This window comes from Camellia sinensis, chromosome 13 (assembly GCF_055761805.1).
Source record: "Camellia sinensis isolate YWXY chromosome 13, ASM5576180v1, whole genome shotgun sequence".
Taxonomy (NCBI): Eukaryota; Viridiplantae; Streptophyta; class Magnoliopsida; order Ericales; family Theaceae; genus Camellia; species Camellia sinensis.
In genome coordinates, this window is record NC_138973.1 from 107547478 (window position 1) to 107563145 (window position 15668).

General features: G+C 33.1%; 1 protein-coding gene across 1 annotated transcript in view; it reads right to left on the bottom strand.

Moving 5' to 3' along the window:
• The window catches only part of LOC114259457 (squalene monooxygenase SE1), a 284070-nt gene that overhangs the window by 192089 nt on the left and 76313 nt on the right, over positions 1-15668 (bottom strand). The gene's annotated exons all lie outside the window — the stretch shown is intronic.

Sequence of the window (15668 nt, forward strand, 5' to 3'; positions counted from 1 at the left end):
CAAATTGAGAGTATACCTGACACAACGGTCTCGGTATTCTGTATATCTCCCGGTACTAGTGCAAACACTCGGCCTTGCCTCATAGGCTATTTTTCGGTAGCTTTGGGATTAGGTTTTGGTGCAACAGTTGATGCTGCGGCGCTGGCTGCAGCTTTACTATTGCCCTGAGGAGCAGAAGGGCAATCTTTGACCATGTGGCCCACCTTGCCACACCTGTAACAAGCACCAGATATTTTATAGCAAACCCCTTTATGTTTCTTACCATATTCAGAACAGGGCGGTATGAAACCACTTCCCTGGCTGGAACTGATTGTTGACCCTGTATTTTGCTTTTTATTCAATGAACTATTCCGGCCTTTCCTAAACTTGAAGCCTTGTCTTTTACCACGCCACTCCATCGCTAGTGTTTCAGTCTATTTCAGTGCCTCGATGTTCGACTCAGCCATTATTGCTCGATCAAGAACATCCACGTATTTCAGTAACTTCAGAACATTTATCATGTCAAGTATTTCAATATTAAGGCCGCCTTCAAACTTCCTGGCATTTTTGTAATCGGTATCCACTATGTGTGGTGCATATCTGGCGAGTTCAGTGAATTTTGATTCGTACCCAGCTACGGACATAGTGCCTTATTTTAGTTGTTCAAATTCGGTCACTTTTCGGTCCCTGACACACTGTGGAAAGTATTTCTCAAAGAAGGCTCCAAGTCATAGCAGTATTGGTGTCATGCACAAGCATCCACCACCTTCTGGCCTGTTCTTGTAAGGCGAACATAGCCAGTAGCACTTTGTGTGCTTCAGAACACGAAAAGACTTCAAACAATTTCTCGGTCTCTAGGACCCATGCTTCGGCCTTTAGCGGTTCGAGGCCTCCTTGGAATAACGGTGGTTTCATTTTACTGAACTTCTGCGTTAGAGCAATTATATCATCATTTATATTCGGTTCCGGCTGTACCAGAGAAGGTGGGGGCTGTTGGTTCTATTGTTGCCTTAAGGCCTCAGTTAGCAGTTCAACTATTCTTTCTAGCCTTGCCATTCTGGCCATAGATGATTCAGGTTCATCAACATTTCTTGCGTTATCCATTTCACTATAGACAATTATGGCAATTATAAACATAGACAGTTGCATACTTATCATATTAACACATTAGCACATATATTCATGTCATGGCCATACACACTTTCTTATGCTCATGCAATGCCCTAATTACTTTTTTAGGACATCCTATAGCTCATTTGGACACGTGTGTGCGGTATAACTCGTGGTTTAGTATCGCTCTGATAACACTCTGTCACGACCCAAACCCGCCCCTATGGGTTTAGCACCGTAACCGGCCAGTAATCCGTGATTATCGAAGGCCTGCTTAACAGTAATAACAGTAATACAGAGTACAGGGGCTGGCGGAAGCCAAAATAGTAATAAAAGATGTCCAATGAGCTATGACAGTCAGTATGCAAAAAGACTTTTCTGAACATATTCACATTCATAAGCAAAACATATATACATACATATACAATCATCCAAGACAGGGACCCAATCCCTATTAGAACAGTACAGTACAGCTACAGTCAGTCTATACAAAAACAAAAACAGAAATGATGAATCTAAAACACCCCAAAAAGCCCTAGCTTGAAGGACTTGGAACCTCTCAATGAGGCACAGTGGTTGGCTTGACAAAAAGGGAGTTAAACCTAACGCTCCTAGCTCCGATCCGGTGCTTGGACACCTGCATATATATATATATATATATATAAACAGTAAGCTAAAGCCCAGTGAATAACGTATGCGTAAAGAGGTTAAGAATAAATGTCCTTTCAGTATTTAAAACAGTCAGTTATAACAGTATATCAGTCATTCAGTCATAGCAGTCATATGTGGTACATCCCATAGCAAAACAGTACAATAGGTCTTAACAGACCGAACAGTCAGTTGCTGGCCATCATATCAGTAAACAGTAGTGGTTCCAACATGGGAACCGACAGAGATCTTTGTGACAGTAGCAGTACAGTACAGTAACAGTAAATTGCTATAGATGCCACGAATACAGTTTGCAAACAGGACAAGCATTCATTCAGTAAGAAATATCATTTCAGAAAGCAGTGCAGTTGATCATTCAGAAAATATTCATGATGGAATACATCTTTACAACATTGTTACTCACAGAGTTCTGGGTTACAGATAGGCTAGTGAGCGTCCTCGAATGTCAACCCTACGCAGTTATAGAACGAACATACACTAAGTTATACACTTGGGAATCAATGACTTAGTCCTTATCTTGACTCGGTGTGGTTCTACATCAATATCCTCATTAAGATGCCTTAAACAAGGTCTAAGAATGCCTAGGATGAAATGAGGATGCAAAGATGTACTTTAAAACACTTTTCAAAATTTTCAGAAAACAGGGATCTCGCTCGAATGTGGCTTTCTACGCTCGAGCGGACATGCAGACAAAAGATCTCCGCTCGAGCGTGACTTTCCTCGCTCGAGCGGACTTCAAAAGTACTAGATGCATGAAATTCACGCTCAACAGGCGCTCGACCCCTGTTCGAGCGTGAGACACAAGTCATCGCTCAAGCATACATTCCCTCGCTCAAGCGGACTGTAAACACATGCAAAGTACTGGATACACGCATTTCACGCTCAAGTGGACTGCATGAACTCAGAGTGTACGCTCGAGCGTGGAGCTCCCCGCTCGAGCGTGGATCTAAAATCTGGAATTTCCAAATTTGTCTCCAAGCATGAAACTCAACATTTAAAGCATCAAATTCAATCCTTTTGGGCTAATTTTCTGGAAAACACTTTAAAACTCATAATATGACATGTTTCAAAGATCAATTTGCAAAATCAAATCCCAAAGGTAGTTCAATTGAACCCATTTCCAAACAAAACTTCAAGAACATGATGTACATGCAACATGCAAGTGTTCAATTGAAATCAAAGCTTCAAATACTTGATCAAATGAGCCAATCCTTCCAAAACATGATGAATTCATGAACTATAACCCAAATATGGACATGCATGTGAGGATTCTATGAAAACAACCTTAAAATTCCAGAATGTAAACATGCATGCATGATTTCAAGCTCACTATTCTACATTTTAAGCCATAACTTGGCTCTAGACTTCAACATTCTTCTAAACCATGCAAGAACCAACTCAATTCATAAACAAGAAGGTAAAAGCTCTACCTTAAGTCTTCAAGTTCAAGAAGGGAAGCTCAATTTTTTGCAATTATCCTCCAAAACTTCTAAGCCTCCAAGTCAAATCTCAATTGAAGCCAAGTTTCTCCTCTCTTATTTTTTCCTACGGTTTTGGGTCTTGAATAATGGCTGAAGATGTGCTAATGCTAGCATATAAGAGTCAACTAAATGGTCCTAGAATTGTCCACTAAGTGGCAATTTGGTAATAAAGTCAAACTAATGTAATTTAACCTTATTGAATCCAATTTAATCATACCAAATCAAATTTCAATTAAATCTACCATAAAATCACATAAATTCTAATAATCATGAAACACTAATCAATTTCAGATTCGGCCGCCGATAAGGCTTTCAATTCACAGTTCGACACTTAAAACATGAACAGATCAATTAACACTCCAACAGATAGAAATGCGTTTAAACTAATACACTCAATCAATCAGTTCAGAATGTCAGTCAAATCAGTTACTTAATCATGTTCAGTCACAATTTAACAGTAATCAGTAATATTATCAATAAATAGTGGTAAGGGTTGTCACAATTATGTATCTTTCAAAACTACAAAGAGCCAAATTAATATTTTTTAGGCAAATTTGAGAAAGTGTAATTATAATTAACTCTATAACTTTGTGCAATATATTTGATCGAGGAGTGTTTGGATTGTTGAATTTCTCAGGCAGTGGCATCAAGCATTGGGAATAACAATGTAATGGTGATATTGGACAATCACATCAGCAAGCCTGGTTGGTGTTGCAGCAAATTCGACGGCAGTGGATTCTTTGGAGACCAGTACTTCAATCCTGACCTTTGGATTAAAGGCCTAACCATGATGGCCTCTTTGTTTAAGGGCACCCCCAATGTTGTTGGGATGAGCTTGAGGAATGAACTTCGTGGCCCCAAAGAAAATGTCAATGATTAGTACATGTAATAAATAGTAAGGTTAAGTTTGACAAGTTGTCAAAAAATTAAAAAATCAAAAAGTTATTTAAAAGGTTAAAAAGTTATCACTATTCATTAAATGTTAAAAATTACGGCTGCATAACTTTCAATCTTAATTTTTTCCTATATACTAATTTATACAATTTTTTAATACACATTTTTCTATAAAAAGTCAAAAAATTAACCCAAACATCCATATTTTTTTTCTCAATTTTTTAGTCTAAAAAGACAAAAAAATGCACTTGTTAGGATACCCCAAACAACTCCGAAATTACAAATACACTCACTCACTCACTCAGTGGTTTAAAATATAGATTATCTCATATATTTTTTAAAATTACATTTTATTTTTTTAAGGGTAAATTATACTAACGGTTCCTATAATTTGAGTCTTGTGTCACTTTGGTCCTGACTTTTTAATTGTGACACATTTAACCTTGAATTTTGAACCTTGTTCCAAATAAAGATAATTGAAGATACTATTACTTAATTTCAAAGGCAAAATAGTCAATTTGATAAAATATAAACTAATTTGACAAAAATAAATGTCAAAAAAATATTTTTGAATTTTTTAAAATTATTTCCACCTACTAAAGATAAAATTATGTAAACTTGATAAATCTTTTAGACATTTATTTATTTATTTATTTGTTTTACCAAATTTATTTTTATTATATGTTTGGATGATGGGTGGTTATTTTTATTTTTATTTTCATTAAATTAATTTTTATTTTTCTAAAAGCCAAATATGGAGACAATTTTGATATCATTATTAAACCAATCCATTAAATTAAAAAATCCAAAACTAAAAACATTTCATATATCAATTACACATTACATCCTAACAAGCACCCATTGCATGATCATCATTCAAATACATATTAAAAATTAATTTAGTAAAAAAAATATTTAAAAGATTTATCAATTTTACATAATTTTATTTTTAGTGGGTAGAAATAATTTTTAAAAAATAAAAAATATTTTTTTTTGACATTTATTTTTGTCAAATTAACTATTTTGCCCTTGAAATTAGTAATGGTATCTTCAATTGTCCTGATTTGGAACAAGATTTAAAATTTAGGGTCAAATGTGTCACAATTGAAAAGTCAGGGACCAAAGTGATAGGAGCTCCAAACTATAGGGACTGTTAGTGTAATTCGCCATTTTTTAAAATTTCTAATCGCATATGAGAAATTGTCTTTTTTCTTAATAAATCATGAAATTTATTAATAATTTTTAATTATATCATGAATATATTTTAATTAATAATTAATATAATTTTATTGTATTATAGAAGAGTAGTTATGAATTTTATTTTTTTTATTAGTTTTGCTAAATAAAAAATTTAAAAAAATATATATTTATAATTTTTAAAATTACAGGAAACAAATTGTATTTTAAACAAATTTCAGAGGGTGTATTTGTAATTTATCCTAAATAAGAATATTCTATTACTCCAAAAAAGGCAAAATTACATTTAAAAAAAAAAGAAAAAAATTTAGGGTTTGAACCTTACAATAAAATAAATTTTGAATTTTTAGTTTTGTCAATTTAAATCTTAATCTTTTAATTTATTTTCAATCTAACTATTTTCGTCAAGTAAAATCGATAAAAAAGAATATTTTACTCATAAACTTAATGTAGGTATATATAAAATATTTAAAATATCATTTTCGTTGAGCTTAATGACTAAATTATTATTTTTTTCATAAATTTTACTTAATGAAAATAGACAACTAATTTAGATTGAAAACAAATAAAAAATTAGGGTTTAATTTGGCAAAATTTAAAAATAAATGTTTATTTTGTTATAGGGTCAAATCCTTAATTTATTATTATTATTATTATGTTATTTTTATTTTTATTTTTTTTTTGCAATTTCTCAAAAAAGATTCAAAAAACTATTAACTAGTTTCCAAGTATCATATGACGATTATCTATGTGGTGTTCTAGGAAAATAAAGAATGACGAAATACAATAAGTCAGTCTCATTGGATTCTCAATTACTTCACAGTCAACATTATCAGATTGTGAATTTTTTCCCTATGTCATTGGAATAGAGCACTACGTGGACAATGCCATACCTGAAAACTCTATCAATTGAACCAAAAAGTACCTGTTACCGAATGAATCATCAACACTGCGTACTCAAAAAATATCTAAAAATAGTTGAGAATTTAAAATGGATTGATTATATTAATTCTAGGTGCAACGTTTAAATAAAGTTAAAATTTATATTATAAATTAAAATTTTAAATAATTTTTTGAATATTATGAATTTTTAAATTATTTTCACTTCTCGATCTACACAATAAAGAAGTATGCATGTAAAACCTATGGTTATTTTTGGGATATAGTAATTCAGTTCCGATTCATAGCTCGAAAGAGTGTAGCTCGAGAGTGGCTCGACACCAAAACGACGTCGTTTTGGTGTTTTTTGTTTTTTGTTTTTTTTTCTCTTTCTTTGCATTTTTTTGAAGATGAAGAAGAAGAAGAAAAAGAAGAAGAGAAAAAGAAGGAGCTGGGTCTGCTGCGCTGCTGGATTCATCAACATCAACAACAACAAAAAAAAAATTGTTGATCAACATCAACAAATTTTTTTCTGAACAAATTTTTTTTTGTTCATCAACATCAACAAGATCTGGGTCTGTAGATCCAGATCAACATTATCAACATCTTCATCAACAATTTTTTTTTTCCCCCTTCATCTTTAGATTTTGAACATCATCATCATCTTCAACATCATCATCATCATCTTCATTAACAAAAAAAAAAAAAAAAAAATTCCCTTTCATCCTCAAATCCAAATCTACTGGAAAGGGGACTGCCATCATCGACCGATCACCGCCATCACCACCGATCTTCCTTCTCCTCTTCTCTCTTTCTCTTCTCTTCTCTCTCTCTCTCTCTCTCCCCTCGTCTCTTCCCTCTGTATTTGAATGCACCGAGAAAGAAAGAAAAGGAAAAAAAAATACCCAAAACGACGTCGTTTTGGATATTTGGGCCAATTTCGAGCCAACAATTTCGAGCAACGGATCATTTTTCATAGTAATTTTGTGTGAGAAATAGTAAAATATATTTGGTGATGCATAGTATTCGTTACATTATTATTTTTGTCTTTTTTCATTAACTGTTCATGAATTTTGTTCAAGGGTTAATTACATCAAGACCCCTTCCTTCCACTATTTGTTAATATCATTTTGGCCCCACAATTATAAATCCATGCATTTTGACTCTCTTAATTATAAAATTATATCACTTTCACTTTTTTAGACCATATTTAAAAGGAGTGTATTAGTACGGTGTTCATAATTGAGGAGGCTAATATGTACAGATTTATAAATGAAAAGGTTAACAATTGAGGGAGTCTGGATGTAATTAACTCTTTTGTTTAAACTCGTTACTAATGGGCTTGGTCTAAACTGTACTGAGGTTTTGTTTAGCATATGCTAAAATAGCATGCTATTTTAGCATATTATCATATTTGGGTCACAATCATCTTATTTGGGTTATATTACTTCTCTACCACATCATTTCAAACCTAACTCATATTTTATGTTTTTAAATAAAAAGTCAAAAAATACACTAATCTAATACTTTCCAAACAACTCCCGAATGTACCTTGGGTTGACTTTGACTTAGCACCACAAATGATGTTGTGGCCTTAGGCCTAAAGTTGAAATTGGTCCCCAACAAGTTAGTTTAGTTCACTATAACAATCACAATAATATGGTAGTACAAAAAATAATCTTGATTATACACAATGGATTCGTTTGGAATATAGGTTGACTTTTTAGTTTTTTGATTTTTTAACTATTTTAGCCTGGGGCTAAAAAGTTTCGTTTGAGATGAACTTTTTAATTTTTTTGACTTTTGTGAAAGAAAAAAATGAAATGACTATAGTTTTGATGTGACATTTTGTCTTATTGACTTTTTAGCCTATTTTGTCTTTTTATGACTATTTTAGTCCCGTAACTTTATGCCAAACGAATGTGATGCTTAATTTAGGTACATGCAGAAAGGAGCGGAAGTGGTTCATGCAGTAAACCCTGATGTTCTCTTCATTCTCTCTGGATTGAGTTTCGACAAAGATTTATCCTTCCTCCTCAACCGCCCAATGAACCTAACGTTCACCGGAAAGCTAGTATTTGAGGTGCATTGGTATGGGTTTTCTGATGGGTCGGCATGGAAAACGGGCAACCCAAACCAAGTTTGTGGGCAAGTGGTAGATCAAATGATGAGGAAGGCAAGGTTTGTGTTGGACCAAGGGTACCCCTTGTTTATGAGTGAATTTGGGGTGGACCTAAGGGGTACAAATGACAACGACAATAGGTACCTAAATTGTTTCCTTGGTGTGGCTGCTGAACTTGACTTGGATTGGGCTTTGTGGACACTTACTGGGAGTCATTATTTGAGAGAAGGGGTGATTAGGTTAGAGGAGTTTTATAGGGTGTTCAATTGGAATTGGTGTGAGGCTAGGAATTCAAGCTTCTTGGAAAGGATCTCTGCCATTCAATCACCCTTTCAAGGTATTGAATTCATACAATTCAATTTTATGCCTTTTTTTGTGAAAATTATTCAATATTCACCATCGTAATACTTCGACCTAACTTAATTCACTTTTATCAGTTGGATGGAAGACAAGGTCATCTCATTTGTCTCTTATCTCGTTGGTCCTCCAGCACTTTTTTCATCTAGCCATCATCATCCATCAATTGATCTGAAGGTCACAATTCAATTTTACAACTAGTCATTACCATAGCTTATCCAAATATCACAATTTAATTTAACAGCGAGTCATTATACTAGACTTGGCCTTTGAATCAATTGTTAAATAATGATTGAATAAAAAAATTGTTGGAGAGAATCCCTTTCCCTACATTCATGACTAGTGCTCTTATTAATTTGAAAGTGTCATATTAACCTATTGAGTTAGTATTTCTGAAGTACTTCAAAAAAGACAATAAATTTTGTACTAGGAAGACAAATTATAAGAAAAGACAAAATACGAACATAATCGGAATGGACAAGAATAAATGGAGATAATGCCCCTCTCAAAAAATTTTGAAAATCTCCATATTATAGTAGTATTAATTAAGAATATTTTCAAATTATATAATTTAGGCCCTAAGTATATATATATTTTTTATAAAAAAAAAAAAAAAAAAAAAAACTTGACGGTTACAATTTTATTTGGAAAATATTAGAATATTAGTGGTACCGATGAATTTTTAGTTTTCACATCTATATTCTCCCCCAAGTTGGAATTATGCATCCAGTCTAAACATATACCAATTTTAGTTTGAGAGTTCAGTCTTAACTTGTATGCCTATAAAGTTTTGATGTGTGCCTTAAAAACACACGTTAACAATCATCTATATATAAATGGTTTTGTTTATGCTTTGTTTGGCATGCAGGGCTAGCCCAACAAGGAGCCAAACAACACAAAGTAATCTTCCACCCACTAACTGGTCAGTGTATCCACAGAAAATCACAATTGAAGCCACTGAAGCTAAGTCCATGCACAGACTCTGAGGCTTGGTCCTACAACACATAACAAAAGACACTAACCATAAAAGGAACATATTTTTGCTTAGACCATCTCCAACGCTTCACCAAACCTGACATCAAATTTAAAATTTGGTGAAAAAGTCACTTTTTTGAGCTCCAACGGTTTCACCAAATCGATATCAAATTGAGAATTCACCAAACCTTTCACCAAAATGAGAACAGGCGCAGCATTTCACCAAATCACTGTTCCTGATCGTTGGGAGAGACCAACCAGTTGACCAGCCGGTTGACCGGCCTGTTGACCAACCGGTCGACCACTAAAGAGTTCAAACAGTTCAAAAAAAAGTTCAAACAGTTCAAAAAAAAAATTTCCTTACCGATCGACCTGCCGGTCGACCAACTGGTTGTCCCGGAAAAAGGTTAAGATAGTTCACAGAAAAGGTTCAAACAATTCAAAAAAAAAAAAATTGCCTTCACCAGTCGACCAACCAGTTGTCCCGGCACAGATTTGATGAAAATTTGATTTGATGAACCATTGGAGCCCTCCGTATCAAAATGAGAAAAAAGTCACTTTTTTACTCAGATTTGATGAAAATTTTGGTGAGTCGTTCGAGATGCTCTTACAAGCAGATGGGCTAAACAAACCAGCAAAACTTGGTGTGATTTGCAGTGACTCAACTTCAAAATGGGAGCCCATCTCAGACTCTAAAATGCACCTCTCATCCAAGCTCGCCATCAATGGCGCCGCTGTTTGCTTGGATGTGGACCCCAGTAGCAATATTATCGTCACGAATAATTGTAAATGCTTAAATAGAGATAATATGTGCGACCCGGGAAGTCAGTGGTTCAAAATTGTTAATAGTACTAGAAGTTCGAGTGTGACCACACCTTTCTTTGGATTCAACTCGGTGTTCGATTTCTTAAGAAACAACATGCTTGGGAGTTTGGTGGATTCAGCATGAGAAAGAGCGGATAGTGATGTATTTAGACATTGAAGAAATTTGTGAAAAGAACAGTACATACAAGAAATCATTTATTGAAGAAATTTAATCAAGTTTCATATTGTTGAAGCAATAAATCATGGGAAAATTACATCAATAGTCCCTATATTTTGATTTTTGTGTCCTTTTAGTTCTTAAAATTCTAGTTGGCTTGATTCTGACTATGAATTTATAATATTGTCTCAATTTTGTCTAATTGATTACAATTGTTAGCATTTTTTTTTTATAGAAAATACGAAAATAAGATGCATGTGTCATACTTTTAGGTGGCAAAATTAACAATTTTATCAATTAGATCAAATTAACACGAAATCTAAAATTAAGGGTCAAAATTAAAACAATTAAAAGTATAGGAATCAAAATGACATAAGAGACAAAACATAGAGACTATCGATGTGATTTTCCCATAAATCATTTTATTGGAGTATTTTTTAACTCTTCTCATATTTGCTTCACAATCTTTTCATTAAGTTACTCAAATATGACTGCATTTTTAGCTTGTTAAAAATATATTTAAGAAACAAATCAAGATTTTATATATTTTAAAGGGTAAATTACAGCGGTAATCCCTGTACTTTACATTTTTTCATTTTGGTCCCTATTGTTTTAATTTACTCCATTTTACCCCTTAATTTTACGAATTGTGTCATATTAGTCCAATAAATAACGGCGATTAAGTTTGATGGACGGGAAATCAAATGATATTTCAATTTGGTCCCTGTAACGTATCAATTTGGTCACTCTTGTTTTGATTTTCATATAAACTATAGGGACCAAATTGACACATCCTATAAACTACCGGAACCAAATTGAAACATCATTTGATTTTTCGTCCATCAAACTTAACCGCCGTTATTTATTGGACTAATATGACACAATCCGTAAAATCAAGAAGGGGAAAGAGAAGGGGTAGAAGGAGAGGAGAGGAGGAGGATCGAAGCTTTATTTCCCTTAACCTGGAGAGGGCGACTGAGGATCCGGAGTCAGTGGTGAGGCGGTACTAGGGGAGGAGGAAGATAGTGGCGACGGTGTAGGGAAAGGGGAGATGCAACGGAGGGAGGAGAGGGTTTTAAAGGGTTGTGACGGATGGGAAGGGACGCGGGAGACAAGGGGAGGTTTTGCGATGGAGGAAAATGAGGGGTTGGACGCGATGAGGGGAGGGAAGGGTTCCGATGAATCTGCAACTAATGTAAACTCCTTTGCAAGTTTGACTCGGGTATTTATCTTGATTGTTGAAATTGATTGTTATTTTGAAACTAAAAAGAATTAAAAAAAAAAATTGGGTGGGTGTTGAAAGAGGTGGTGGGTTTGGTGATGATGGGTTTATAATTGATTTGTAACTGTGAATTTTTGCTGAGAGAAAGGTTAGAAACCATTTGCTTTGCTTGGAATGAAAGGAAAAGAAACACAAATCTTTCTACTCTATTTTTTTATTGTTTACATTTCTTCAATTCTGGTTTTTCTTTTCGCTTATCAATTCCAGTTTCTTAGCAATGAATTTGAATTATGATTTGGATTTTGATTGGTGAGTTTTGAAATTGGATTTGATATATATTTTTTTATTTATTTTTTATTTTTGTGGAGTTTTGATATTGATTTTAATTTTGCTTTTGTTGGTTAATTTTGATTGTGATTTTGTTTTTGTTTTTGTTTTTGTTTTTGATGGTTGTGGTTGTATTGTTTGGTACGGGTGGTCGGAGCAGTGGTCAGTGGTGGATGTGTGTGGTAGAAGGTGGCTATTTGCTGCAAAGAAGGAGGAAGGAGCTGGGAGAAGAGAATGGTTGAAATATCTAACAAAGGAGAAGAAGCAAGAAGGGAAAAGAAGAAAGGCAGAGAAAGATAGGAGGAGGAATAGAGGAGGGGGAGGAAGAAGAAGAGTGAACAGAATTCAGAGACCAAAATAAAAAACATTAACTACAAATTTTCCATTTCATTTGTCTTGGTTTTCTTCACATCCAAACACAGTGAACGGAAATTTCAGAGAGAGAGAGAGAGAGAAAAAATGGAACAAACCTGAAGATGTCTTTGTTATCAAATACTTCACATGAAACCCTCGCCCGCAACCACCACACACCAAAATCTCTCCCTCCGGCAGCGAAGGCGGGGCAACGTCGAGGGTTCGTGATGAAAGGGTAGGGGGGTCGGAAATTGGTACCGGGTTTGGGTAAATCTGCGAACTCCATTGTTAAAGGGAAAAAAAGCTTTGATCCTCCTCCTCTCCTCTCCTTCTACCCCTTCTCTTTCCCCTTCTCGATCCTTCCTTCTTTCTTCTTCTCCTTTGCTCCTGCTCTGTCTTTTTTTTTTTTTTTTTAATTGAAATTTGGCCCCAAAACAACGTCGTTTTGGGGCGCCGCAGGAAGGGCCGCTGGAGAGGGCGGCCGAGGATTCGAACTCTGTGATTAAATCATACATGTCATTGGATAATTAATTGAAAGCACAAATAGTTCATAAATTTATTAATAGAAGGGACTTATAAAAATATAATAATGCTACATTTGGGATGATCTAAATAAGTATACTTTTTGACTTTTTATGAAATATGAGTTGGGTTTGGATTGGGTTTGAAGTGATGTATTAGAGAAGTGATGTGATTTAAATAAGATAATATGACTTAAATAAAATAGTGACTTTTTAATTTTTTATCTTTTTCAAGACATGACAAACTTAACCTAAATATCAGTACCGATAGAAGAATATTCAAATTGATTTTAATAAGTCAAAAGTTGTTCGCCTGTTTGTTTGTTAATATAAGTTGTGGAGATTGGCATTGTCATGATAGACAACCTTTAAGTTTGGACAAAAATTATGGTGAGTCATGACAATGACATTTAAATTATAATATAGTAGTAATCACTATGCTTCCACGCTACTGGACTGTTTTTCTTATCTTATTTTATTTTACAATTATGTGTTTGAATTAATTTACGCGTATTTTAATTAATTTTGAGAGATCAATCTCATCGTCTATTTACGTGAATTTCATTTAAAGTCAGGGTGAACGTCTTCTATGGACATGATCTCAAAAAGTTTATTACTAAACTACCAATAGTTCTTAATATTTTGACTTAATTTCCATCAAGTCTTATTGGAAATAAGTCATAATAAAATTATATCTAAAAATATTTTTTTTGACAATTTTTTGCATGTCACTAAAAATTAATAATTAGTGACTTTTTTTGTCACGATTTTTTATAAATTGTCACTAAAACTTACAATTAGTGACATTTTTCTGTGACAAATATTACAAATTATTGCTAAAAGTTAAAAATTAGTGACTTTTTTTTAACATGACGCTAAAACTTATAATTAATGACATTTTTTGTGACAATTTTTAAACTGTCGCTGAAAATTAATAATTATTGACTTTTTTTAATAGTGTTTGATAAAAAATATTATTAATTATCATAGGACTTATTAGATAATAACTCCACCTATTAGGACCTATACATAAGTCCCCTATTTTATTATTGTATATTGTGAATAATTTTAAGAGTAGATGACACTAATCACTTTTAATGTTTAGAAAATAGAAATAAATTTGATAAATTCAATATAATTATATTAATTTTTTAAAACTTTTAATTCATATACTTACACCTATTTTAGAAACACCAAATTTAGCTAAAAAATAATTACAAATTACAAAAAAGTCAACTCTTCTTTTTATTTTTTTGCACGTCTTTTTATTGAAAGTCAAAAAGTCATTAAAAAAAAGTCAATTTCCAATACAATCCTTAGGCCTTGTTTGGGAAGTGGCTAATATCGTCAAAAAGAAAAAATCACTATAAATTGTTATATTACTTTATTTACTTTTCTTCACATTTTCGTAAGAAGTCAAAAAATCAATTAAAATAGCAAATGCCCAAACGAGCCGTTAGTTTCATTTTCATTAGAATTTCGTTAGTCATATAAGTACAAAAATAATATTGCCATCTCTTTTACACTTACATATATATTTTATCAATAATGCTTGAGACCACTAAAAGTGGTGCTCTAAAAGCACCACTAGTGATGTGGCAGTGGACGGGACCCACTGCTTGTGTCTTGTGTTTTTATTTTTTTTTTTGTTAAAATGCTTGCCAACTCATTAGTGGTGCTTTAGAGCACCACTTTTAGTGGGATGTATCATTACCCATATTTTATTTTATTTATCTTTGCATCGTTACATCATTTGCATTAGTTTCAATTTATTTAACCTTATTAAAAGAGAATTCAATATAATTATGTTAAAGCTATAGAACTTACTGTATTGTTTTTAAACCTCAAAGGGGATTAGTATAATTTATCTTAATTTTATTTGTGTTAATGCTATATTTTAACATATTATTTTGTCCAAATGTTATATTTTGACGTACTTTTAAGTATCTAGAAATTAGGGCAAGAAAATAACCCAAAATGTAAGGAAATGGTTGGGGTTTGAAGGGTGAAATGTGAGATTTATAGATTAAATTTCTATTACCTTTATATTTTTGGATAAGATTTTTAAATTTCTAATAATATTATTATGAAAAAAAATTTATTGAAGAGTGTATGAATTGTGAATATATTAGGCCGTGGTGTCAAACCTTGGGAAGAATAATGTAATGGTGATATTGGACAATCACATAAGCAAGCCTGGTTGGTGTTGCAGCAAATTTGACGGTAGTGGATTCTTTGGTGACTAGTACTTCAATCCTGACCTTTGGATCAAAGGCCTAACCATGATGGCCAGTGGCCACTTTGTTTAAGGGCACCACAAATGTTGTTGGGATGAGCTTGAGGAATGAACTTCGTGGCCCCAAACAGAATGCCAATGATTGGTACAGGTAATAAATAATATTATTCTATTATTACAAAAAAAATAAATTAAAAAACTATTGATTAATCTCTTGAGTATCACATGACATTATTTATATGGTATTTCAAAAAAATAAATAATCACGAAATATATAGGTTATTCTCAAGTCATATTCATAATTTTTTTGCTATGTCACTAGTATAGAGTACTATATGGAGAATGCCATATCTATGTGATATT